The sequence below is a fragment of the Salminus brasiliensis genome, chromosome 1 (genome assembly GCF_030463535.1).
Source record: "Salminus brasiliensis chromosome 1, fSalBra1.hap2, whole genome shotgun sequence".
In the NCBI taxonomy this organism is placed as follows: Eukaryota; Metazoa; Chordata; class Actinopteri; order Characiformes; family Bryconidae; genus Salminus; species Salminus brasiliensis.
In genome coordinates, this window is record NC_132878.1 from 54160740 (window position 1) to 54185431 (window position 24692).

Below are 24692 nucleotides of genomic sequence, written 5' to 3' on the forward strand. Positions count from 1 at the left end.
TATTTTATGCTTTTTGAGCGTTTTACCCCTTTTTTTATGCGTTTTTAGAGTTTTTTGCACTTTTTCAACTTTTGTCGGATTTGGATGGATTTTCATTTTTTGGGTCATTTTTTTCACGTCAGGTCCGCGGTCTACACTGTGCGTTTTAAAAGTTTTTTCAAATGTTCACGCTTGTGATTCATTTGGATGCGTCTGGGGCGTATTTTATGCTTTTTGAGCGTTTTAACCCTTTTTAATGTGTTTTAAGAGTTTTTTGCACTTTTTCAACTTTTGTCGGATTTGGATGGATTTTAATTTTTTGGGTCATTTTTTTCACGTCAGGTCCGCGGTCTACACTTTTTGTGCGTTTTAAAAGTTTTTTCAATTGTTCATGCATGTGATGCATTTGGATGAGTCTGGGGCGTTTTTTTATGCTTTTTCAGCGTTTTAACCCTTTTTTGTGCGTTTTTAGAGTTTTTTGCACTTTTTAAACTTTTGTCGGATTTGGATGGATTTTCATTTTTTGGGTCTTTTTTTTCACGTCAGGTCCGCGGTCTACACTGTTTGTGCGTTTTAAAAGTTTTTTCAATTGTTCATGCTTGTGATGCATTTGGATACGTCTGGGGCGTATTTTATGCTTTTTGAGCGTTTTAACCCTTTTTTGTGCGTTTTTAGAGTTTTTTGCACTTTTTCAACTTTTGTCGGATTTGGATGTATTTTCATTTTTTGGGTCATTTTTTTCACGTCAGGTCCGCGGTCTACACTTTTTGTGCGTTTCTAAAGTTTTTTCAAATGTTCATGCATGTGATGCATTTGGATGCGTCTGGGGCGTATTTTATGCTTTTTGAGGGTTTTAACCCTTTTTTGTGCATTTTTAGAGTTTTTTGAACTTTTTCAACTTTTGTCGGATTTGGATGGATTTTCATTTTTTTGGGTCATTTTTTTCACGTCAGGTCCGCGGTCTACACTTTTTGTGCGTTTTAAATGTTTTTTCAAATGTTCATGCATGTGATGCATTTGGATGAGTCTGGGGCGTTTTTTATGCTTTTTGAGCGTTTTAACCCTTTTTTGTGCGTTTTTAGAGTTTCTTGCACTTTTTCAACTTTTGTCGGATTTGGATGGATTTTAATTTTTTGGGTCATTTTTTTCACGTCAGGTCCGCTGTCTACACTTTTTGTGCGTTTTAAAAGTTTTTTCAATTGTTCATGCTTGTGATGCATTTGGATTCGTCTGGGGCGTATTTTATGCTTTTTGAGCGTTTTAACCCTTTTTTGTTCGTTTTTAGAGTTTTTTGCACTTTTTCAACTTTTGTCGGATTTGGATGGATTTTCTTTTTTTGGGTCATTTTTTTTCACGTCAGGTCCGCGGTCTACACTTTTTGTTCGTTTTAAAAGTTTTTTCAATTGTTCATGCTTGTGATGCATTTGGATGCCTCTGGGGCGTATTTTATGCTTTTTGAGCGTTTTAACCCTTTTTTGTGCGTTTGTAGAGTTTTTTGCACTTTTTCAACTTTTGTCGGATTTGGATGGATTTTTCATTTTTTGGGTCATTTTTTTCACGTCAGGTCCGCGGTCTACACTTTTTGTGCGTTTCAAAAGTTTTTTCAAATGTTCATGCATGTGATGCATTTGGATGCGTCTTGGGCGTATTTTATGCTTTTTGAGCGTTTTAACCCTTTTTTGTGCGTTTTTAGAGTTTTTTGCACTTTTTCAACTTTTGTCGGATTTGGATGGATTTTCATTTTTTGGGTCATTTTTTTCACGTCAGGTCCGCGGTCTACACTTTTTGTGCGTTTTAAAAGTTTTTTCAATTGTTCATGCTTGTGATGCATTTGGATGCCTCTGGGGCGTATTTTATGCTTTTTGAGCGTTTTAACCCTTTTTTGTGCGTTTTTAGAGTTTTTTTGAACTTTTTCAACTTTTGTCGGATTTGGATGGATTTTCATTTTTTGGGTCATTTTTTTCACGTCAGGTCCGCGGTCTACACTTTTTGTTCGTTTTAAAAGTTTTTTCAATTGTTCATGCTTGTGATGCATTTGGATACCTCTGGGGCGTATTTTATGCTTTTTGAGCGTTTTAACCTTTTTTTGTGCGTTTTTAGAGTTTTTTGCACTCTTTCAACTTTTGTCGGATTTGGATGGATTTTTCATTTTTTGGGTCATTTTTTTCACGTCAGGTCCGCGGTCTACACTTTTTGTGCGTTTCAAAAGTTTTTTCAAATTGTCATGCATGTGATGCATTTGGATGAGTCTGGGGCGTTTTTTATGCTTTTTCAGCGTTTTAACCCTTTTTTGTGCGTTTTTAGAGTTTTTTGTACTTTTTCAACTGTTGTCGGATTTGGATGGATTTTCATTTTTTGGGTCATTTTTTTCACGTCAGGTCCGCGGTCTACACTTTTTGTGCGTTTTAAAAGTTTTTTCAATTGTTCATGCTTGTGATGCATTTGGATGCCTCTGGGGCGTATTTTATGCTTTTTGAGCGTTTTAACCCTTTTTTGTGCGTTTTTAGAGTTTTTTGCACTTTTTCAACTGTTGTCGGATTTGGATGGATTTTCATTTTTTGGGTCATTTTTTTCACGTCAGGTCCGCGGTCTACACTTTTTGTGCATTTTAAAAGTTTTTTCAATTGTTAATGCTTGTGATGCATGTGGATGCGTCTGGGGCGTATTTTATGCTTTTTGAGCGTTTTAACCCTTTTTTGTGCGTTTTTAGAGTTTTTTGTACTTTTTCAGCTTTTGTCGGATTTGGATGGATTTTCATTTTTTGGGTCATTTTTTTCACGTCAGGTCCGCGGTCTACACTTTTTGTGCGTTTTAAAAGTTTTTTCAATTGTTCATGCTTGTGATGCATTTGGATTCGTCTGGGGCGTATTTTATGCTTTTTGAGCGTTTTAACCCTTTTTTGTGCGTTTTTAGAGTTTTTTGCACTTTTTCATCTTTTGTCGGATTTGGATGGATTTTCATTTTTTGGGTCATTTTTTTCACGTCAGGTCCGCGGTCTACACTTTTTGTTCGTTTTAAAAGTTTTTTCAATTGTTCATGCTTGTGATGCATTTGGATGCCTCTGGGGCGTATTTTATGCTTTTTGAGCGTTTTAACCCTTTTTTGTGCGTTTTTAGAGTTTTTTGCACTTTTTCAACTTTTGTCGGATTTGGATGGATTTTTTATTTTTTGGGTCATTTTTTTCACGTCAGGTCCGCGGTCTACACTTCTTGTGCGTTTCAAAAGTTTTTTCAAATTTTCATGCATGTGATGCAGTTTGATGCATCTGGCGTGTATTTCATGCTTTGTGAGCGTTTTAACCCTTTTTTGTGCGTTTTTAGAGTTTTTTGCACTTTTTCAACTTTTGTCAGATTTGGGTGGATTTTCATTTTTTGGGTCTTTTTTTTCACGTCAGGTCCGCGGTCAACACTTTTTGTCCGTTTTAAATTTTTTTTCAAATTGTCATGCATGTGATGCAGTTTGATGCATCTGGGGTGTATTTCATGCTTTGTGAGCGTTTTAACCCTTTTTTGTGCGTTTTTAGAGTTTTTTGCACTTTTTCAACTTTTGTCAGATTTGGGTGGATTTTCATTTTTTGGGTCTTTTTTTTCACGTCAGGTCCGCGTTCAACACTTTTTGTCCGTTTTAAATTTTTTTTCAAATTGTCATGCATGTGATGCAGTTTGATGCATCTGGGGTGTATTTCATGCTTTGTGAGCGTTTTAACCCTTTTTTGTGCGTTTTTAGAGTTTTTTGCACTTTTTCAACTTTTGTCAGATTTGGGTGGATTTTCATTTTTTGGGTCTTTTTTTTCACGTCAGGTCCGCGGTCTACACTTTTTGTTCGTTTTAAAAGTTTTTTCAATTGTTCATGCTTGTGATGCATTTGGATGCCTCTGGGGCATATTTTATGCTTTTTGAGCGTTTTAACCCTTTTTTGTGCGTTTGTAGAGTTTTTTGCACTTTTTCAACTTTTGTCGGATTTGGATGGATTTTTCATTTTTTGGGTCATTTTTTTCACGTCAGGTCCGCGGTCTACACTTTTTGTGCGTTTCAAAAGTTTTTTCAAATGTTCATGCATGTGATGCATTTGGATGCGTCTGGGGCGTATTTTATGCTTTTTGAGCGTTTTAACCCTTTTTTGTGCGTTTTTAGAGTTTTTTGCACTTTTTCAACTTTTGTCGGATTTGGATGGATTTTCATTTTTTGGGTCATTTTTTTCACGTCAGGTCCGCGGTCTACACTTTTTGTGCGTTTTAAAAGTTTTTTCAATTGTTCATGCTTGTGATGCATTTGGATACCTCTGGGGCGTATTTTATGCTTTTTGAGCGTTTTAACCTTTTTTTGTGCGTTTTTAGAGTTTTTTGCACTCTTTCAACTTTTGTCGGATTTGGATGGATTTTTCATTTTTTGGGTCATTTTTTTCACGTCAGGTCCGCGGTCTACACTTTTTGTGCGTTTCAAAAGTTTTTTCAAATGTTCATGCATGTGATGCATTTGGATGAGTCTGGGGCGTATTTTATGCTTTTTGAGCGTTTTAACCCTTTTTTGTGCGTTTTTAGAGTTTTTTGCACTTTTTCAACTTTTGTCGGATTTGGATGGATTTTCATTTTTTGGGTCATTTTTTTCACGTCAGGTCCGCGGTCTACACTTTTTGTGCGTTTTAAAAGTTTTTTCAATTGTTCATGCTTGTGATGCATTTGGATGCCTCTGGGGCGTATTTTATGCTTTTTGAGCGTTTTAACCCTTTTTTTTGCGTTTTTAGAGTTTTTTTTTAACTTTTTCAACTTTTCTCGGATTTGGATGGATTTTCATTTTTTGTGTCATTTTTTTTACGTCAGGTCCGCGGTCTGCACTTTTTGTGCGTTTTAAAAGTTTTTTCAATTGTTCATGCTTGTGATGCATTTGGATGCCTCTGGGGCTTATTTTATGCTTTTTGAGCGTTTTAACCCTTTTTTGTGCGTTTTTAGAGTTTTTTGCACTTTTTCAACTGTTGTCGGATTTGGATGGATTTTCATTTTTTGGGTCATTTTTTTCACGTCAGGTCCGCGGTCTACACTTTTTGTGCATTTTAAAAGTTTTTTCAATTGTTCATGCTTGTGATGCATGTGGATGCGTCTGGGGCGTATTTTATGCTTTTTGAGCGTTTTAACCCTTTTTTGTGCGTTTTTAGAGTTTTTTGAACTTTTTCAGCTTTTGTCGGATTTGGATGGATTTTCATTTTTTGGGTCATTTTTTTCACGTCAGGTCCGCGGTCTACAGTTTTTGTGCGTTTTAAAAGTTTTTTCAATTGTTCATGCTTGTGATGCATTTGGATTCGTCTGGGGCGTATTTTATGCTTTTTGAGCGTTTTAACCCTTTTTTGTGCGTTTTTAGAGTTTTTTGCACTTTTTCAGCTTTTGTCGGATTTGGATGGATTTTCATTTTTTGGGTCATTTTTTTCACGTCAGGTCCGCGGTCTACACTTTTTGTTCGTTTTAAAAGTTTTTTCAATTGTTCATGCTTGTGATGCATTTGGATGCCTCTGGGGCGTATTTTATGCTTTTTGAGCGTTTTAACCCTTTTTTGTGCGTTTAAAGAGTTTTTTGCACTTTTCAACTTTTGTCGGATTTGGATGGATTTTCATTTTTTGGGTCTTTTTTTTCACGTCAGGTCCGCGGTCAACATTTTTTGTCCGTTTTAAATTTTTTTTCAAATTGTCATGCATGTGATGCAGTTTGATGCATCTGGGGTGTATTTCATGCTTTGTGAGCGTTTTAACCCTTTTTTGTGCGTTTTTAGAGTTTTTTGCACTTTTTCAACTTTTGTCAGATTTGGGTGGATTTTCATTTTTTGGGTCTTTTTTTTCACGTCAGGTCCGCGTTCAACACTTTTTGTCCGTTTTAAAAGTTTTTTCAAATTGTCATGCATGTGATGCAGTTTGATGCATCTGGGGTGTATTTAATGCTTTGTGAGCGTTTTAACCCTTTTTTGTGCGTTTTTAGAGTTTTTTGCACTTTTTCAACTTTTGTCAGATTTGGGTGGATTTTCATTTTTTGGGTCTTTTTTTTCACGTCAGGTCCGCGGTCAACACTTTTTGTCCGTTTTAAATTTTTTTTCAAATTGTCATGCATGTGATGCAGTTTGATGCATCTGGGGTGTATTTCATGCTTTGTGAGCGTTTTAACCCTTTTTTGTGCGTTTTTAGAGTTTTTTGCACTTTTTCAACTTTTGTCGGATTTGGATGGATTTTCATTTTTTGGGTCATTTTTTTCACGTCAGGTCCGCGGTCTACACTTTTTGTGCGTTTTAAAAGTTTTTTCAATTGTTCATGCTTGTGATGCATTTGGATTCGTCTGGGGCGTATTTTATGCTTTTTGAGCGTTTTAACCCTTTTTTGTTCGTTTTTAGAGTTTTTTGCACTTTTTCAGCTTTTGTCGGATTTGGATGGATTTTCATTTTTTGGGTCATTTTTTTCACGTCAGGTCCGCGGTCTACACTTTTTGTGCGTTTCAAAAGTTTTTTCAAATGTTCATGCATGTGATGCATTTGGATGCGTCTGGGGCGTATTTTATGCTTTTTGAGCGTTTTATCCCTTTTTTGTGCGTTTTTAGAGTTTTTTGCACTTTTTAAACTTTTGTCGGATTTGGATGGATTTTCATTTTTTGGGTTATTTTTTTCATGTCAGGTCCGCGGTCTACACTTTTTGTTCGTTTTAAAAGTTTTTTCAATTGTTCATGCTTGTGATGCATTTGGATGCCTCTGGGGCGTATTTTATGCTTTTTGAGCGTTTTAACCCTTTTTTGTGCGTTTTTAGAGTTTTTTGCACTTTTTCAACTTTTTTCAGATTTGGGTGGATTTTCATTTTTTGGGTCTTTTTTTTCACGTCAGGTCCGCGGTCAACACTTTTTGTCCGTTTTAAATTTTTTTTCAAATTGTCATGCATGTGATGCAGTTTGATGCATCTGGGGTGTATTTCATGCTTTGTGAGCGTTTTAACCCTTTTTTGTGCGTTTTTAGAGTTTTTTGCACTTTTTCAACTTTTGTCAGATTTGGGTGGATTTTCATTTTTTGGGTCTTTTTTTTCACGTCAGGTCCGCGTTCAACACTTTTTGTCCGTTTTAAAAGTTTTTTCAAATTGTCATGCATGTGATGCAGTTTGATGCATCTGGGGTGTATTTAATGCTTTGTGAGCGTTTTAACCCTTTTTTGCGCGTTTTTAGAGTTTTTTGCACTTTTTCAACTTTTGTCAGATTTGGGTGGATTTTCATTTTTTGGGTCTTTTTTTTCACGTCAGGTCCGCGGTCAACACGTTTTGTCCGTTTTAAAAGTTTTTTTAAATTTTCATGCATGTGATGCAGTTTGATGCATCTGGGGTGTATTTCATGCTTTGTGAGCGTTTTAACCCTTTTTTGTGCGTTTTTAGAGTTTTTTGCACTTTTTCAACTTTTGTCAGATTTGGGTGGATTTTCATGTTTTGGGTCTTTTTTTTCACGTCAGGTCCGCGGTCTACACTTTTTGTTCGTTTTAAAAGTTTTTTCAATTGTTCATGCTTGTGATGCATTGGAATGCCTCTGGGGCGTATTTTATGCTTTTTGAGCGTTTTAACCCTTTTTTTTTGCGTTTTTAGAGTTTTTTTTAACTTTTTCAACTTTTGTCGGATTTGGATGGATTTTCATTTTTTGGGTCATTTTTTTTACGTCAGGTCCGCGGTCTACACTTTTTTGTGCGTTTTAAAAGTTTTTTCAATTGTTCATGCTTTTGATGCATTTGGATGCCTCTGGGGCGTATTTTATGCTTTTTGAGCGTTTTAACTCTTTTTTGTGCGTTTTTAGAGTTTTTTGCACTTTTTCAACTTTTGTCAGATTTGGGTGGATTTTCATTTTTTGGGTCTTTTTTTTCACGTCAGGTCCGCGGTCAACACGTTTTGTCCGTTTTAAAAGTTTTTTTAAATTTTCATGCATGTGATGCAGTTTGATGCATCTGGGATGTATTTCATGCTTTGAGAGCGTTTTAACCCTTTTTTGTGCGTTTTTAGAGTTTTTTGCACTTTTTCAACTTTTGTCAGATTTGGGTGGATTTTCATTTTTTGGGTCTTTTTTTTCACGTCAGGTCCGCGGTCAACACTTTTTTTCCGTTTTAAAAGTTTTTTCAAATTGTCATGCATGTGATGCAGTTTGATGCATCTGGGGTGTATTTCATGCTTTGTGAGCGTTTTAACCCTTTTTTGTGCGTTTTTAGAGTTTTTTGCACTTTTTCAACTTTTGTCGGATTTGGATGGATTTTCATTTTTTGGGTCATTTTTTTTACGTCAGGTCCGCGGTCTACACTTTTTGTGCGTTTTAAAAGTTTTTTCAAATGTTCATGCTTGTGGTGCATTTGGATTCGTCTGGGGCGTATTTTATGCTTTTTGAGCGTTTTAACCCTTTTTTGTTCGTTTTTAGAGTTTTTTGCACTTTTTCAACTTTTGTCGGATTCGGATGGATTTTCATTTTTTGGGTCATTTTTTTCACGTCAGGTCCGCGGTCTACACTTTTTGTTCGTTTTAAAAGTTTTTTCAATTGTTCATGCTTGTGATGCATTTGGATGCCTCTGGGGCGTATTTTATGCTTTGTGAGCGTTTTAACCCTTTTTTGTGCGTTTGTAGAGTTTTTTGCACTTTTTCAACTTTTGTCGGATTTGGATGGATTTTTCATTTTTTGGGTCATTTTTTTCACGTCAGGTCCGCGGTCTACACTTTTTGTGCGTTTCAAAAGTTTTTTCAAATATTCATGCATGTGATGCATTTGGATGCGTCTGGGGCGTATTTTATGCTTTTTGAGCGTTTTAACCCTTTTTTGTGCGTTTTTAGAGTTTTTTGCACTTTTTCAACTTTTGTCGGATTTGGATGGATTTTCATTTTTTGGGTCTTTTTTTTCACGTCAGGTCCGCGGTCAACACTTTTTTTCCGTTTTAAAAGTTTTTTCAAATTGTCATGCATGTGATGCAGTTTGATGCATCTGGGGTGTATTTAATGCTTTGTGAGCCTTTTAACCCTTTTTTGTGCGTTTTTAGAGTTTTTTGCACTTTTTCAACTTTTGTCAGATTTGGGTGGATTTTCATTTTTTGGGTCATTTTTTTCACGTCAGGTCCGCGGTCAACACGTTTTGTCCTTTTTAAAAGTTTTTTCAAATTGTCATGCATGTGATGCAGTTTGATGCATCTGGGGTGTATTTCATGCTTTGTGAGCGTTTTAACCCTTTTTTGTGCGTTTTTAGAGTTTTTTGCACTTTTTCAACTTTTGTCAGATTTGGGTGGATTTTCATTTTTTGGGTCTTTTTTTTCACGTCAGGTCCGCGGTCAACACTTTTTGTTCGTTTTAAAAGTTTTTTCAATTGTTCATGCTTGTGATGCATTTGGATGCCTCTGGGGCGTATTTTATGCTTTTTGAGCGTTTTAACCCTTTTTTTTGCGTTTTTAGAGTTTTTTTTAACTTTTTCAACTTTTGTCGGATTTGGATGGATTTTCATTTTTTGGGTTATTTTTTTTACGTCAGGTCCGCGGTCTACACTTTTTGTGCGTTTTAAAAGTTTTTTCAATTGTTCATGCTTGTGATGCATTTGGATGCCTCTGGGGCGTATTTTATGCTTTTTGAGCGTTTTAACTCTTTTTTGTGCGTTTTTAGAGTTTTTTGCACTTTTTCAACTTTTTTCAGATTTGGGTGGATTTTCATTTTTTGGGTCTTTTTTTTCACGTCAGGTCCGCGGTCAACACTTTTTGTCCGTTTTTAATTTTTTTTCAAATTGTCATGCATGTGATGCAGTTTGATGCATCTGGGGTGTATTTAATGCTTTGTGAGCGTTTTAACCCTTTTTTGTGCGTTTTTAGAGTTTTTTGCACTTTTTCAACTTTTGTCAGATTTGGGTGGATTTTCATTTTTTGGGTCTTTTTTTTCACGTCAGGTCCGCGGTCAACACTTTTTTTCCGTTTTAAAAGTTTTTTCAAATTGTCATGCATGTGATGCAGTTTGATGCATCTGGGGTGTATTTCATGCTTTGTGAGCGTTTTAACCCTTTTTTGTGCGTTTTTAGAGTTTTTTGCCCTTTTTCAACTTTTGTCGGATTTGGATGGATTTTCATTTTTTGGGTAATTTTTTTTACGTCAGGTCCGCGGTCTACACTTTTTGTGCGTTTTAAAAGTTTTTCAAATGTTCATGCTTGTGGTGCATTTGGATTCGTCTGGGGCGTATTTTATGCTTTTTGAGCGTTTTAACCCTTTTTTGTTCGTTTTTAGAGTTTTTTGCACTTTTTCAACTTTTGTCGGATTTGGATGGATTTTCATTTTTTGGGTCATTTTTTTCACGTCAGGTCCGCGGTCTACACTTTTTGTTCGTTTTAAAAGTTTTTTCAATTGTTCATGCTTGTGATGCATTTGGATGCCTCTGGGGCGTATTTTATGCTTTTTGAGCGTTTTAACCCTTTTTTGTGCGTTTGTAGAGTTTTTTGCACTTTTTCAACTTTTGTCGGATTTGGATGGATTTTTCATTTTTTGGGTCATTTTTTTCACGTCAGGTCCGCGGTCTACACTTTTTGTGCGTTTCAAAAGTTTTTTCAAATATTCATGCATGTGATGCATTTGGATGCGTCTGGGGCGTATTTTATGCTTTTTGAGCGTTTTAACCCTTTTTTGTGCGTTTTTAGAGTTTTTTGCACTTTTTCAACTTTTGTCGGATTTGGATGGATTTTCATTTTTTGGGTCTTTTTTTTCACGTCAGGTCCGCGGTCAACACTTTTTTTCCGTTTTAAAAGTTTTTTCAAATTGTCATGCATGTGATGCAGTTTGATGCATCTGGGGTGTATTTCATGCTTTGTGAGCGTTTTAACTCTTTTTTGTGCGTTTTTAGAGTTTTTTGCACTTTTTCAACTTTTTTCAGATTTGGGTGGATTTTCATTTTTTGGGTCTTTTTTTTCACGTCAGGTCCGCGGTCAACACTTTTTGTCCGTTTTTAATTTTTTTTCAAATTGTCATGCATGTGATGCAGTTTGATGCATCTGGGGTGTATTTAATGCTTTGTGAGCGTTTTAACCCTTTTTTGTGCGTTTTTAGAGTTTTTTGCACTTTTTCAACTTTTGTCAGATTTGGGTGGATTTTCATTTTTTGGGTCTTTTTTTTCACGTCAGGTCCGCGGTCAACACTTTTTTTCCGTTTTAAAAGTTTTTTCAAATTGTCATGCATGTGATGCAGTTTGATGCATCTGGGGTGTATTTCATGCTTTGTGAGCGTTTTAACCCTTTTTTGTGCGTTTTTAGAGTTTTTTGCCCTTTTTCAACTTTTGTCGGATTTGGATGGATTTTCATTTTTTGGGTAATTTTTTTTACGTCAGGTCCGCGGTCTACACTTTTTGTGCGTTTTAAAAGTTTTTCAAATGTTCATGCTTGTGGTGCATTTGGATTCGTCTGGGGCGTATTTTATGCTTTTTGAGCGTTTTAACCCTTTTTTGTTCGTTTTTAGAGTTTTTTGCACTTTTTCAACTTTTGTCGGATTTGGATGGATTTTCATTTTTTGGGTCATTTTTTTCACGTCAGGTCCGCGGTCTACACTTTTTGTTCGTTTTAAAAGTTTTTTCAATTGTTCATGCTTGTGATGCATTTGGATGCCTCTGGGGCGTATTTTATGCTTTTTGAGCGTTTTAACCCTTTTTTGTGCGTTTGTAGAGTTTTTTGCACTTTTTCAACTTTTGTCGGATTTGGATGGATTTTTCATTTTTTGGGTCATTTTTTTCACGTCAGGTCCGCGGTCTACACTTTTTGTGCGTTTCAAAAGTTTTTTCAAATATCATGCATGTGATGCATTTGGATGCGTCTGGGGCGTATTTTATGCTTTTTGAGCGTTTTAACCCTTTTTTGTGCGTTTTTAGAGTTTTTTTGCACTTTTTCAACTTTTGTCGGATTTGGATGGATTTTCATTTTTTGGGTCTTTTTTTTCACGTCAGGTCCGCGGTCAACACTTTTTTTTCCGTTTTAAAAGTTTTTTCAAATTGTCATGCATGTGATGCAGTTTGATGCATCTGGGGTGTATTTCATGCTTTGTGAGCGTTTTTAACCCTTTTTTGTGCGTTTTTAGAGTTTTTTGCACTTTTTCAACTTTTGTTAGATTTGGGTGGGATTTTCATTTTTTGGGTCTTTTTTTTCACGTCAGGTCCGCGTTCAACACTTTTTGTCCGTTTTAAAAGTTTTTTCAAATTGTCATGCATGTGATGCAGTTTGATGCATCTGGGGTGTATTTAATGCTTTGTGAGCCTTTTAACCCTTTTTTGTGCGTTTTTAGAGTTTTTTGCACTTTTTCAACTTTTGTCAGATTTGGGTGGATTTTCATTTTTTGGGTCATTTTTTTCACGTCAGGTCCGCGGTCAACACGTTTTGTCCCTTTTTAAAAGTTTTTTCAAATTGTCATGCATGTGATGCAGTTTGATGCATCTGGGGTGTATTTCATGCTTTGTGAGCGTTTTAACCCTTTTTTGTGCGTTTTTTAGAGTTTTTTGCACTTTTTCAACTTTTTTCAGATTTGGGTGGATTTTCATTTTTTGGGTCTTTTTTTTCACGTCAGGTCCGCGGTCAACACTTTTTGTTCGTTTTAAAAGTTTTTTCAATTGTTCATGCTTGTGATGCATTTGGATGCCTCTGGGGCGTATTTTATGCTTTTTGAGCGTTTTAACCCTTTTTTTTTGCGTTTTTAGAGTTTTTTTTAACTTTTTCAACTTTTGTCGGATTTGGATGGGATTTTCATTTTTTGGGTCATTTTTTTTACGTCAGGTCCGCGGTCTACACTTTTTGTGCGTTTTAAAAGTTTTTTCAATTGTTCATGCTTGTGATGCATTTGGATGCCTCTGGGCGTATTTTATGCTTTTTGAGCGTTTTAACTCTTTTTTGTGCGTTTTTAGAGTTTTTTGCACTTTTTCAACTTTTTCAGATTTGGGTGGATTTTCATTTTTTGGGTCTTTTTTTTCACGTCAGGTCCGCGGTCAACACTTTTTGTCCGTTTTTAATTTTTTTTCAAATTGTCATGCATGTGATGCAGTTTGATGCATCTGGGGTGTATTTAATGCTTTGTGAGCGTTTTTAACCCTTTTTTTGTGCGTTTTTAGAGTTTTTGCACTTTTTCAACTTTTGTCAGATTTGGGTGGATTTTCATTTTTTGGATCTTTTTTTTCACGTCAGGTCCGCGGTCAACACGTTTTGTCCGTTTTAAAAGTTTTTTTAAATTTTCATGCATGTGATGCAGTTTGATGCATCTGGGGTGTATTTAATGCTTTGTGAGCGTTTTAACCCTTTTTTGTGCGTTTTTAGAGTTTTTTGCACTTTTTCAACTTTTGTCAGATTTGGGTGGATTTTCATTTTTTGGGTCTTTTTTTTCACGTCAGGTCCGCGGTCAACACGTTTTGTCCGTTTTAAAAGTTTTTTTAAATTTTCATGCATGTGATGCAGTTTGATGCATCTGGGGTGTATTTCATGCTTTGTGAGCGTTTTAACCCTTTTTTGTGCGTTTTTAGAGTTTTTTGCACTTTTTCAACTTTTGTCAGATTTGGGTGGATTTTCATTTTTTGGGTCTTTTTTTTCACGTCAGGTCCGCGGTCAACACTTTTTTTCCGTTTTAAAAGTTTTTTCAAATTGTCATGCATGTGATGCAGTTTGATGCATCTGGGGTGTATTTCATGCTTTGTGAGCGTTTTAACCCTTTTTTGTGCGTTTTTAGAGTTTTTTGCCCTTTTTCAACTTTTGTCGGATTTGGATGGATTTTCATTTTTTGGGTCATTTTTTTTACGTCAGGTCCGCGGTCTACACTTTTTGTGCGTTTTAAAAGTTTTTTCAAATGTTCATGCTTGTGGTGCATTTGGATTCGTCTGGGGCGTATTTTATGCTTTTTGAGCGTTTTAACCCTTTTTTGTTCGTTTTTAGAGTTTTTTGCACTTTTTCAACTTTTGTCGGATTTGGATGGATTTTCATTTTTTGGGTCATTTTTTTCACGTCAGGTCCGCGGTCTACACTTTTTGTTCGTTTTAAAAGTTTTTTCAATTGTTCATGCTTGTGATGCATTTGGATGCCTCTGGGGCGTATTTTATGCTTTTTGAGCGTTTTAACCCTTATTTTTGTGCGTTTGTAGAGTTTTTTGCACTTTTCAACTTTTGTCGGATTTGGATGGATTTTTCATTTTTTGGGTCATTTTTTTCCACGTCAGGTCCGCGGTCTACACTTTTTGTGCGTTTCAAAAGTTTTTTCAAATATTCATGCATGTGATGCATTTGGATGCGTCTGGGGCGTATTTTATGCTTTTTGAGCGTTTTAACCCTTTTTGTGCGTTTTTAGAGTTTTTTGCACTTTTTCAACTTTTGGTCAGATTTGGGTGGATTTTCATTTTTTGGGTCTTTTTTTTCACGTCAGGTCCGCGGTCAACACTTTTTGTTCGTTTTAAAAGTTTTTTCAATTGTTCATGCTTGTGATGCATTTGGATGCCTCTGGGGCGTATTTTATGCTTTTTGAGCGTTTTAACCCTTTTTTTTTGGCGTTTTTAGAGTTTTTTTTAACTTTTTCAACTTTTGTCGGATTTTGGATGGATTTTCATTTTTTGGGTCATTTTTTTTTACGTCAGGTCCGCGGTCTACACTTTTTGTGCGTTTTAAAGTTTTTTCAATTGTTCATGCTTGTGATGCATTTGGATGCCTCTGGGGCGTATTTTATGCTTTTTGAGCGTTTTAACTCTTTTTTGTGCGTTTTTAGAGTTTTTTGCACTTTTTCAACTTTTTTTCAGATTTTGGGTGGATTTTCATTTTTTGGGTCTTTTTTTTCACGTCAGGTCCGCGGTCAACAGTTTTTGTCCGTTTTTAATTTTTTTTCAAATTGTCATGCATGTGATGCAGTTTGATGCATCTGGGGTGTATTTAATGCTTTGTGAGCGTTTTAACCCTTTTTTGTGCGTTTTTAGAGTTTTTTGCACTTTTTCAACTTTTGTCAGATTTGGGTGGATTTTCATTTTTTGGATCTTTTTTTTCACGTCAGGTCCGCGGTCAACACGTTTTGTCCGTTTTAAAAGTTTTTTTAAATTTTCATGCATGTGATGCAGTTTGATGCATCTGGGGTGTATTTAATGCTTTGTGAGCGTTTTAACCCTTTTTTGTGCGTTTTTAGAGTTTTTTTGCCCTTTTTCAACTTTTGTCGGATTTTGATGGATTTTCATTTTTTGGGTCATTTTTTTTACGTCAGGTCCGCGGTCTACACTTTTTGTGCGTTTTAAAAGTTTTTTCAAATGTTCATGCTTGTGGTGCATTTGGATTCGTCTGGGGCGTATTTTATGCTTTTTGAGCGTTTTAACCCTTTTTTGTTCGTTTTTAGAGTTTTTTGCACTTTTCAACTTTTGTCGGATTTGGATGGATTTTCATTTTTTGGGTCATTTTTTTCACGTCAGGTCCGCGGTCTACACTTTTTGTGCGTTTTAAAAGTTTTTTCAATTGTTCATGCTTGTGATGCATTTGGATACCTCTGGGGCGTATTTTATGCTTTTTGAGCGTTTTAACCTTTTTTTGTGCGTTTTTAGAGTTTTTTGCACTCTTTCAACTTTTGTCGGATTTGGATGGATTTTTCATTTTTTGGGTCATTTTTTTCACGTCAGGTCCGCGGTCTACACTTTTTGTGCGTTTCAAAAGTTTTTTCAAATGTTCATGCATGTGATGCATTTGGATGAGTCTGGGGCGTATTTTATGCTTTTTGAGCGTTTTAACCCTTTTTTGTGCGTTTTTAGAGTTTTTTGCACTTTTTCAACTTTTGTCGGATTTGGATGGATTTTCATTTTTTTGGGTCATTTTTTTCACGTCAGGTCCGCGGTCTACACTTTTTGTGCGTTTTAAAAGTTTTTTCAATTGTTCATGCTTGTGATGCATTTTGGATGCCCTCTGGGGCGTATTTTATGCTTTTTGAGCGTTTTAACCCTTTTTTTTGCGTTTTTAGAGTTTTTTTTTAACTTTTTCAACTTTTCTCGGATTTGGATGGATTTTCATTTTTTGTGTCATTTTTTTTACGTCAGGTCCGCGGTCTGCACTTTTTGTGCGTTTTAAAAGTTTTTTCAATTGTTCATGCTTGTGATGCATTTGGATGCCTCTGGGGCTTATTTTATGCTTTTTGAGCGTTTTTAACCCTTTTTTGTGCGTTTTTAGAGTTTTTTGCACTTTTTCAACTGTTGTCGGATTTGGATGGATTTTCATTTTTTGGGTCATTTTTTTCACGTCAGGTCCGCGGTCTACACTTTTTGTGCATTTTAAAAGTTTTTTCAATTGTTCATGCTTGTGATGCATGTGGATGCGTCTGGGGCGTATTTTATGCTTTTTGAGCGTTTTAACCCTTTTTTGTGCGTTTTTAGAGTTTTTTGAACTTTTTCAGCTTTTGTCGGATTTGGATGGATTTTCATTTTTTGGGTCATTTTTTTCACGTCAGGTCCGCGGTCTACAGTTTTTGTGCGTTTTAAAAGTTTTTTCAATTGTTCATGCTTGTGATGCATTTGGATTCGTCTGGGGCGTATTTTATGCTTTTTGAGCGTTTTAACCCTTTTTTGTGCGTTTTTAGAGTTTTTTGCACTTTTTCAGCTTTTGTCGGATTTGGATGGATTTTCATTTTTTGGGTCATTTTTTTCACGTCAGGTCCGCGGTCTACACTTTTTGTTCGTTTTAAAAGTTTTTTTCAATTGTTCATGCTTGTGATGCATTTGGATGCCTCTGGGGCGTATTTTATGCTTTTTGAGCGTTTTAACCCTTTTTTGTGCGTTTAAAGAGTTTTTTGCACTTTTCAACTTTTGTCGGATTTGGATGGATTTTCATTTTTTGGGTCTTTTTTTTCACGTCAGGTCCGCGGTCAACATTTTTTTGTCCGTTTTAAATTTTTTTTCAAATTGTCATGCATGTGATGCAGTTTGATGCATCTGGGGTGTATTTCATGCTTTGTGAGCGTTTTAACCCTTTTTTGTGCGTTTTTTAGAGTTTTTTTGCACTTTTTCAACTTTTGTCAGATTTGGGTGGATTTTCATTTTTTGGGTCTTTTTTTTCACGTCAGGTCCGCGTTCAACACTTTTTGTCCGTTTTAAAAGTTTTTTCAAATTGTCATGCATGTGATGCAGTTTGATGCATCTGGGGTGTATTTAATGCTTTGTGAGCGTTTTTAACCCTTTTTTGTGCGTTTTGTAGAGTTTTTTTGCACTTTTTCAACTTTTGTCAGATTTGGGTGGATTTTCATTTTTTGGGTCTTTTTTTTCACGTCAGGTCCGCGGTCAACACTTTTTGTCCGTTTTAAATTTTTTTTCAAATTGTCATGCATGTGATGCAGTTTGATGCATCTGGGGTGTATTTCATGCTTTGTGAGCGTTTTAACCCTTTTTTGTGCGTTTTTTAGAGTTTTTTTGCACTTTTTCAACTTTTTGTCGGATTTGGATGGATTTTCATTTTTTGGGTCATTTTTTTCACGTCAGGTCCGCGGTCTACACTTTTTGTGCGTTTTAAAAGTTTTTTCAATTGTTCATGCTTGTGATGCATTTGGATTCGTCTGGGGCGTATTTTATGCTTTTTGAGCGTTTTAACCCTTTTTTGTTCGTTTTTAGAGTTTTTTGCACTTTTTCAGCTTTTGTCGGATTTGGATGGATTTTCATTTTTTGGGTCATTTTTTTCACGTCAGGTCCGCGGTCTACACTTTTTGTGCGTTTCAAAAGTTTTTTCAAATGTTCATGCATGTGATGCATTTGGATGCGTCTGGGGCGTATTTTATGCTTTTTGAGCGTTTTATCCCTTTTTTGTGCGTTTTTAGAGTTTTTTGCACTTTTTAAACTTTTGTCGGATTTGGATGGATTTTCATTTTTTGGGTCATTTTTTTCACGTCAGGTCCGCGGTCTACAGTTTTTGTGCGTTTTAAAAGTTTTTTTCAATTGTTCATGCTTGTGATGCATTTGGATTCGTCTGGGGCGTATTTTATGCTTTTTGAGCGTTTTAACCCTTTTTTGTGCGTTTTTAGAGTTTTTTGCACTTTTCAGCTTTTGTCGGATTTGGATGGATTTTCATTTTTTGGGTCATTTTTTTCACGTCAGGTCCGCGGTCTACACTTTTTGTTCGTTTTAAAAGTTTTTTCAATTGTTCATGCTTGTGATGCATTTGGATGCCTCTGGGGCGTATTTTATGCTTTTTGAGCGTTTTAACCCTTTTTTGTGCGTTTAAAGAGTTTTTTGCACTTTTCAACTTTTGTCGGATTTGGATGGATTTTCATTTTTTGGGTCTTTTTTTTCACGTCAGGTCCTGCGGGTCAAACATTTTTTGTCCCGTTTTAAATTTTTTTTTCAAATTGTCATGCATGTGATGCAGTTTGATGCATCTGGGGTGTATTTCATGCTTTGTGAGCGTTTAACCCTTTTTTGTGCGTTTTTAGAGTTTTTTTGCACTTTTTCAACTTTTGTCAGATTTGGGTGGATTTTCATTTTTTGGGTCTTTTTTTTCACGTCAGGTCCGCGTTCAACACTTTTTGTCCGTTTTAAAAGTTTTTTCAAATTGTCATGCATGTGATGCAGTTTGATGCATCTGGGGTGTATTTCATGCTTTGTGAGCGTTTTAACCCTTTTTTGTGCGTTTTTAGAGTTTTTTGCACTTTTTCAACTTTTGTCAGATTTGGGTGGATTTTCATTTTTTGGGTCTTTTTTTTTCACGTCAGGTCCGCGTTCAACACTTTTTGTCCGTTTTAAAAGTTTTTTCAAATTGTCATGCATGTGATGCAGTTTGATGCATCTGGGGTGTATTTAATGCTTTGTGAGCGTTTTAACCCTTTTTTGTGCGTTTTTAGAGTTTTTTGCACTTTTTCAACTTTTGTCAGATTTGGGTGGATTTTTCATTTTTTGGGTCTTTTTTTTCACGTCAGGTCCGCGGTCAACACGTTTTGTCCGTTTTAAAAGTTTTTTTAAATTTTCATGCATGTGATGCAGTTTGATGCATCTGGGGTGTATTTCATGCTTTGTGAGCGTTTTAACCCTTTTTTGTGCGTTTTTAGAGTTTTTTGCACTTTTTCACTTTTGTCAGATTTGGGTGGATTTTCATGTTTTGGGTCTTTTTTTTCACGTCAGGTCCGCGGTCTACACTTTTTGTTCGTTTTAAAAGTTTTTTCAATTGTTCATGCTTGTGATGCATTGGAATGCCTCTGGGGCGTATTTTATGCTTTTTGAGCGTTTTAACCCTTTTTTTTTTGCGTTTTTAGAGTTTTTTTTAACTTTTTCAACTTTTGTCGGATTTGGATGGATTTTCATTTTTTGGGTCATTTTTTTTACGTCAGGTCCGCGGTCTACACTTTTTGTGCGTTTTAAAAGTTTTTTCAATTGTTCATGCTTTTGATGCATTTGGATGCCTCTGGGGCGTATTTTATGCTTTTTGAGCGTTTTAACTCTTTTTTGTGCGTTTTTAGAGTTTTTTGCACTTTTTCAACTTTTGTCAGATTTGGGTGGATTTTCATTTTTTGGGTCTTTTTTTTCACGTCAGGTCCGCGGGTCAACACGTTTTGTCCGTTTTAAAAGTTTTTTTAAATTTTCATGCATGTGATGCAGTTTGATGCATCTGGGATGTATTTCATGCTTTGAGAGCGTTTTAACCCTTTTTTGTGCGTTTTTAGAGTTTTTTGCACTTTTTCAACTTTTGTCAGATTTGGGTGGATTTTCATTTTTTGGTCTTTTTTTTCACGTCAGGTCCGCGGTCAACACTTTTTTTCCGTTTTAAAAGTTTTTTCAAATTGTCATGCATGTGATGCAGTTTGATGCATCTGGGGTGTATTTCATGCTTTGTGAGCGTTTTAACCCTTTTTTGTAGCGTTTTTAGAGTTTTTTTGCACTTTTTCAACTTTTGTCGGATTTGGATGGATTTTCATTTTTTGGGTCATTTTTTTTACGTCAGGTCCGCGGTCTACACTTTTTGTGCGTTTTTAAAAGTTTTTTTCAAATGTTCATGCTTGTGGTGCATTTGGATTCGTCTGGGGCGTATTTTATGCTTTTTGAGCGTTTTAACCCTTTTTTGTTCGTTTTTAGAGTTTTTTGCACTTTTTCAACTTTTGTCGGATTCGGATGGATTTTCATTTTTTGGGTCATTTTTTTCACGTCAGGTCCGCGGTCTACACTTTTTGTTCGTTTTAAAAGTTTTTTTCAATTGTTCATGCTTGTGATGCATTTGGATGCCTCTGGGGCGTATTTTATGCTTTGTGAGCGTTTTAACCCTTTTTTGTGCGTTTGTAGAGTTTTTTGCACTTTTTCAACTTTTGTCGGATTTGGATGGATTTTTTCATTTTTTGGGTCATTTTTTTCACGTCAGGTCCGCGGTCTACACTTTTTTGTGCGTTTCAAAAGTTTTTTCAAATATTCATGCATGTGATGCATTTGGATGCGTCTGGGGCGTATTTTATGCTTTTTGAGCGTTTTAACCCTTTTTTGTGCGTTTTTAGAGTTTTTTGCACTTTTTCAACTTTTGTCAGATTTGGGTGGATTTTCATTTTTTGGGTCATTTTTTTCACGTCAGGTCCGCGGTCAACACGTTTTGTCCTTTTTAAAAGTTTTTTCAAATTGTCATGCATGTGATGCAGTTTGATGCATCTGGGGTGTATTTCATGCTTTGTGAGCGTTTTAACCCTTTTTTGTGCGTTTTTAGAGTTTTTTGCACTTTTTCAACTTTTTTTTGGGTCTTTTTTTTCACGTCAGGTTCCGCGGTCAACACTTTTTGTTCGTTTTAAAAGTTTTTTCAATTGTTCATGCTTGTGATGCATTTGGATGCCTCTGGGGCGTATTTTATGCTTTTTGAGCGTTTTAACCCTTTTTTTTGCGTTTTTAGAGTTTTTTTTAACTTTTTCAACTTTTGTCGGATTTGGATGGATTTTCATTTTTTGGGTCATTTTTTTTACGTCAGGTCCGCGGTCTACACTTTTTGTGCGTTTTAAAAAGTTTTTTCAATTGTTCATGCTTGTGATGCATTTGGATGCCTCTGGGGCGTATTTTTATGCTTTTTGAGCGTTTTAACTCTTTTTTGTGCGTTTTTAGAGTTTTTTGCACTTTTTTCAACTTTTTTCAGATTTGGGTGGATTTTCATTTTTTGGGTCTTTTTTTTCACGTCAGGGTCCGCGGGTCAACACTTTTTGTCCGTTTTTAATTTTTTTTAACCCTTTTTTTGTGCGTTTTTAGAGTTTTTTGCACTTTTTCAACTTTTGTCAGATTTGGGTGGATTTTCATTTTTTGGATCTTTTTTTTCACGTCAGGTCCGCGGTCAACACGTTTTTGTCCGTTTAAAAGTTTTTTTTAAATTTTCATGCATGTGATGCAGTTTGATGCATCTGGGGTGTATTTAAAGCTTTGTGAGCGTTTTTAACCCTTTTTTGTGCGTTTTTAGAGTTTTTTGCACTTTTTCAACTTTTGTCAGATTTGGGTGGATTTTCATTTTTTGGGTCTTTTTTTTCACGTCAGGTCCGCGGTCAACACTTTTTTTCCGTTTTAAAAGTTTTTTTCAAATTGTCATGCATGTGATGCAGTTTGATGCATCTGGGGGTGTATTTCATGCTTTGTGAGCGTTTTAACCCTTTTTTGTGCGTTTTTAGAGTTTTTTGCCCTTTTTCAACTTTTGTCGGATTTGGATGGATTTTCATTTTTTGGGTAATTTTTTTTTACGTCAGGTCCGCGGTCTACACTTTTTGTGCGTTTTAAAAGTTTTTCAAATGTTCATGCTTGTGGTGCATTTGGATTCGTCTGGGGCGTATTTTATGCTTTTTGAGCGTTTTAACCCTTTTTTGTTCGTTTTTTAGAGTTTTTTGCACTTTTTCAACTTTTGTCGGATTTGGATGGATTTTCATTTTTTGGGTCATTTTTTTTCACGTCAGGTCCGCGGTCTACACTTTTTGTTCGTTTTTAAAAGTTTTTTCAATTGTTCATGCTTGTGATGCATTTGGATGCCTCTGGGGCGTATTTTATGCTTTTTGAGCGTTTTAACCCTTTTTTGTGCGTTTGTAGAGTTTTTTGCACTTTTTCAACTTTTGTCGGATTTGGATGGATTTTTTCATTTTTTGGGTCATTTTTTTCACGTCAGGTCGCGGTCTACACTTTTTGTGCGTTTCAAAAGTTTTTTCAAATATCATGCATGTGATGCATTTGGATGCGTCTGGGGCGTATTTTATGCTTTTTGAGCGTTTTAACCCTTTTTTGTGCGTTTTTAGAGTTTTTTGCACTTTTTCAACTTTTGTCGGATTTGGATGGATTTTTCATTTTTTGGGTCTTTTTTTTCACGTCAGGTCCGCGGTCAACACTTTTTTTCCGTTTTAAAAGTTTTTTCAAATTGTCATGCATGTGATGCAGTTTGATGCATCTGGGGTGTATTTCATGCTTTGTGAGCGTTTTAACCCCTTTTTTGTGCGTTTTTAGAGTTTTTTTGCACTTTTTCAACTTTTGTTAGATTTGGGTGGATTTTCATTTTTTGGGTCTTTTTTTTCACGTCAGGTCCGCGTTCAACACTTTTTGTCCGTTTTAAAAGTTTTTTCAAATTGTCATGCATGTGATGCAGTTTGATGCATCTGGGGTGTATTTAATGCTTTGTGAGCCTTTTAACCCTTTTTTGTGCGTTTTTAGAGTTTTTTGCACTTTTTCAACTTTTGTCAGATTTGGGTGGGATTTTCATTTTTTGGGTCATTTTTTTCACGTCAGGTCCGCGGTCAACACGTTTTGTCCTTTTTAAAAGTTTTTTCAAATTGTCATGCATGTGATGCAGTTTGATGCATCTGGGGTGTATTTCATGCTTTGTGAGCGTTTTAACCCTTTTTTGTGCGTTTTTAGAGTTTTTTGCACTTTTTCAACTTTTGTCAGATTTGGGTGGATTTTCATTTTTTGGGTCTTTTTTTTCACGTCAGGTCCGCGGTCAACACTTTTTGTTCGTTTTAAAAGTTTTTTCAATTGTTCATGCTTGTGATGCATTTGGATGCCTCTGGGGCGTATTTTATGCTTTTTGAGCGTTTTAACCCTTTTTTTTGCGTTTTAGAGTTTTTTTTAACTTTTTCAACTTTTGTCGGATTTGGATGGATTTTCATTTTTGGGTCATTTTTTTTACGTCAGGTCCGCGGTCTACACTTTTTGTGCGTTTTAAAAGTTTTTTCAATTGTTCATGCTTGTGATGCATTTGGATGCCTCTGGGGCGTATTTTATGCTTTTTGAGCGTTTTAACTCTTTTTTGTGCGTTTTTAGAGTTTTTTGCACTTTTTCAACTTTTTTTCAGATTTGGGTGGATTTTCATTTTTTGGGTCTTTTTTTTCACGTCAGGTCCGCGGTCAACACTTTTTGTCCGTTTTTAATTTTTTTCAAATTGTCATGCATGTGATGCAGTTTGATGCATCTGGGGTGTATTTAATGCTTTGTGAGCGTTTTAACCCTTTTTTGTGCGTTTTTAGAGTTTTTTGCACTTTTTCAACTTTTGTCAGATTTGGGTGGATTTTCATTTTTTGGATCTTTTTTTTCACGTCAGGTCCTGCGGTCAACACGTTTTGTCCGTTTTAAAAGTTTTTTTAAATTTTCATGCATGTGATGCAGTTTGATGCATCTGGGGTGTATTTAATGCTTTGTGAGCGTTTTAACCCTTTTTTGTGCGTTTTTAGAGTTTTTTGCACTTTTTCAACTTTTGTCAGATTTGGGTGGATTTTCATTTTTTGGGTCTTTTTTTTTCACGTCAGGTCCGCGGTCAACACGTTTTGTCCGTTTTAAAAGTTTTTTTAAATTTTCATGCATGTGATGCAGTTTGATGCATCTGGGGTGTATTTCATGCTTTGTGAGCGTTTTAACCCTTTTTTGTGCGTTTTTAGAGTTTTTTGCACTTTTTCAACTTTTGTCAGATTTGGGTGGATTTTCATTTTTTGGGTCTTTTTTTTTCACGTCAGGTCCGCGGTCAACACTTTTTTTCCGTTTTAAAAGTTTTTTCAAATTGTCATGCATGTGATGCAGTTTGATGCATCTGGGTGTATTTCATGCTTTGTGAGCGTTTTAACCCTTTTTTGTGCGTTTTTAGAGTTTTTTGCCCTTTTTCAACTTTTGTCGGATTGGATGGATTTTCATTTTTTGGGTCATTTTTTTTACGTCAGGTCCGCGGTCTACACTTTTTGTGCGTTTTAAAAGTTTTTTCAATGTTCATGCTTGTGGTGCATTTGGATTCGTCTGGGGCGTATTTTATGCTTTTTGAGCGTTTTAACCCTTTTTTGTTCGTTTTTAGAGTTTTTTGCACTTTTTCAACTTTTGTCGGATTTGGATGGATTTTCATTTTTTGGGTCATTTTTTCACGTCAGGTCCGCGGTCTACACTTTTTGTTCGTTTTAAAAGTTTTTTCAATTGTTCATGCTTGTGATGCATTTGGATGCCTCTGGGGCGTATTTTATGCTTTTTGAGCGTTTTAACCCTTTTTTTGTGCGTTTGTAGAGTTTTTTGCACTTTTTCAACTTTTGTCGGATTTGGATGGATTTTTCATTTTTTGGGTCATTTTTTTCACGTCAGGTCCGCGGTCTACACTTTTTGTGCGTTTCAAAAGTTTTTTCAATATTCATGCATGTGATGCATTTGGATGCGTCTGGGGCGTATTTTATGCTTTTTGAGCGTTTTAACCCTTTTTTGTGCGTTTTTAGAGTTTTTTGCACTTTTTCAACTTTTGTTAGATTTGGGTGGATTTTCATTTTTTGGGTCTTTTTTTTCACGTCAGGTCCGCGGTTCAACACTTTA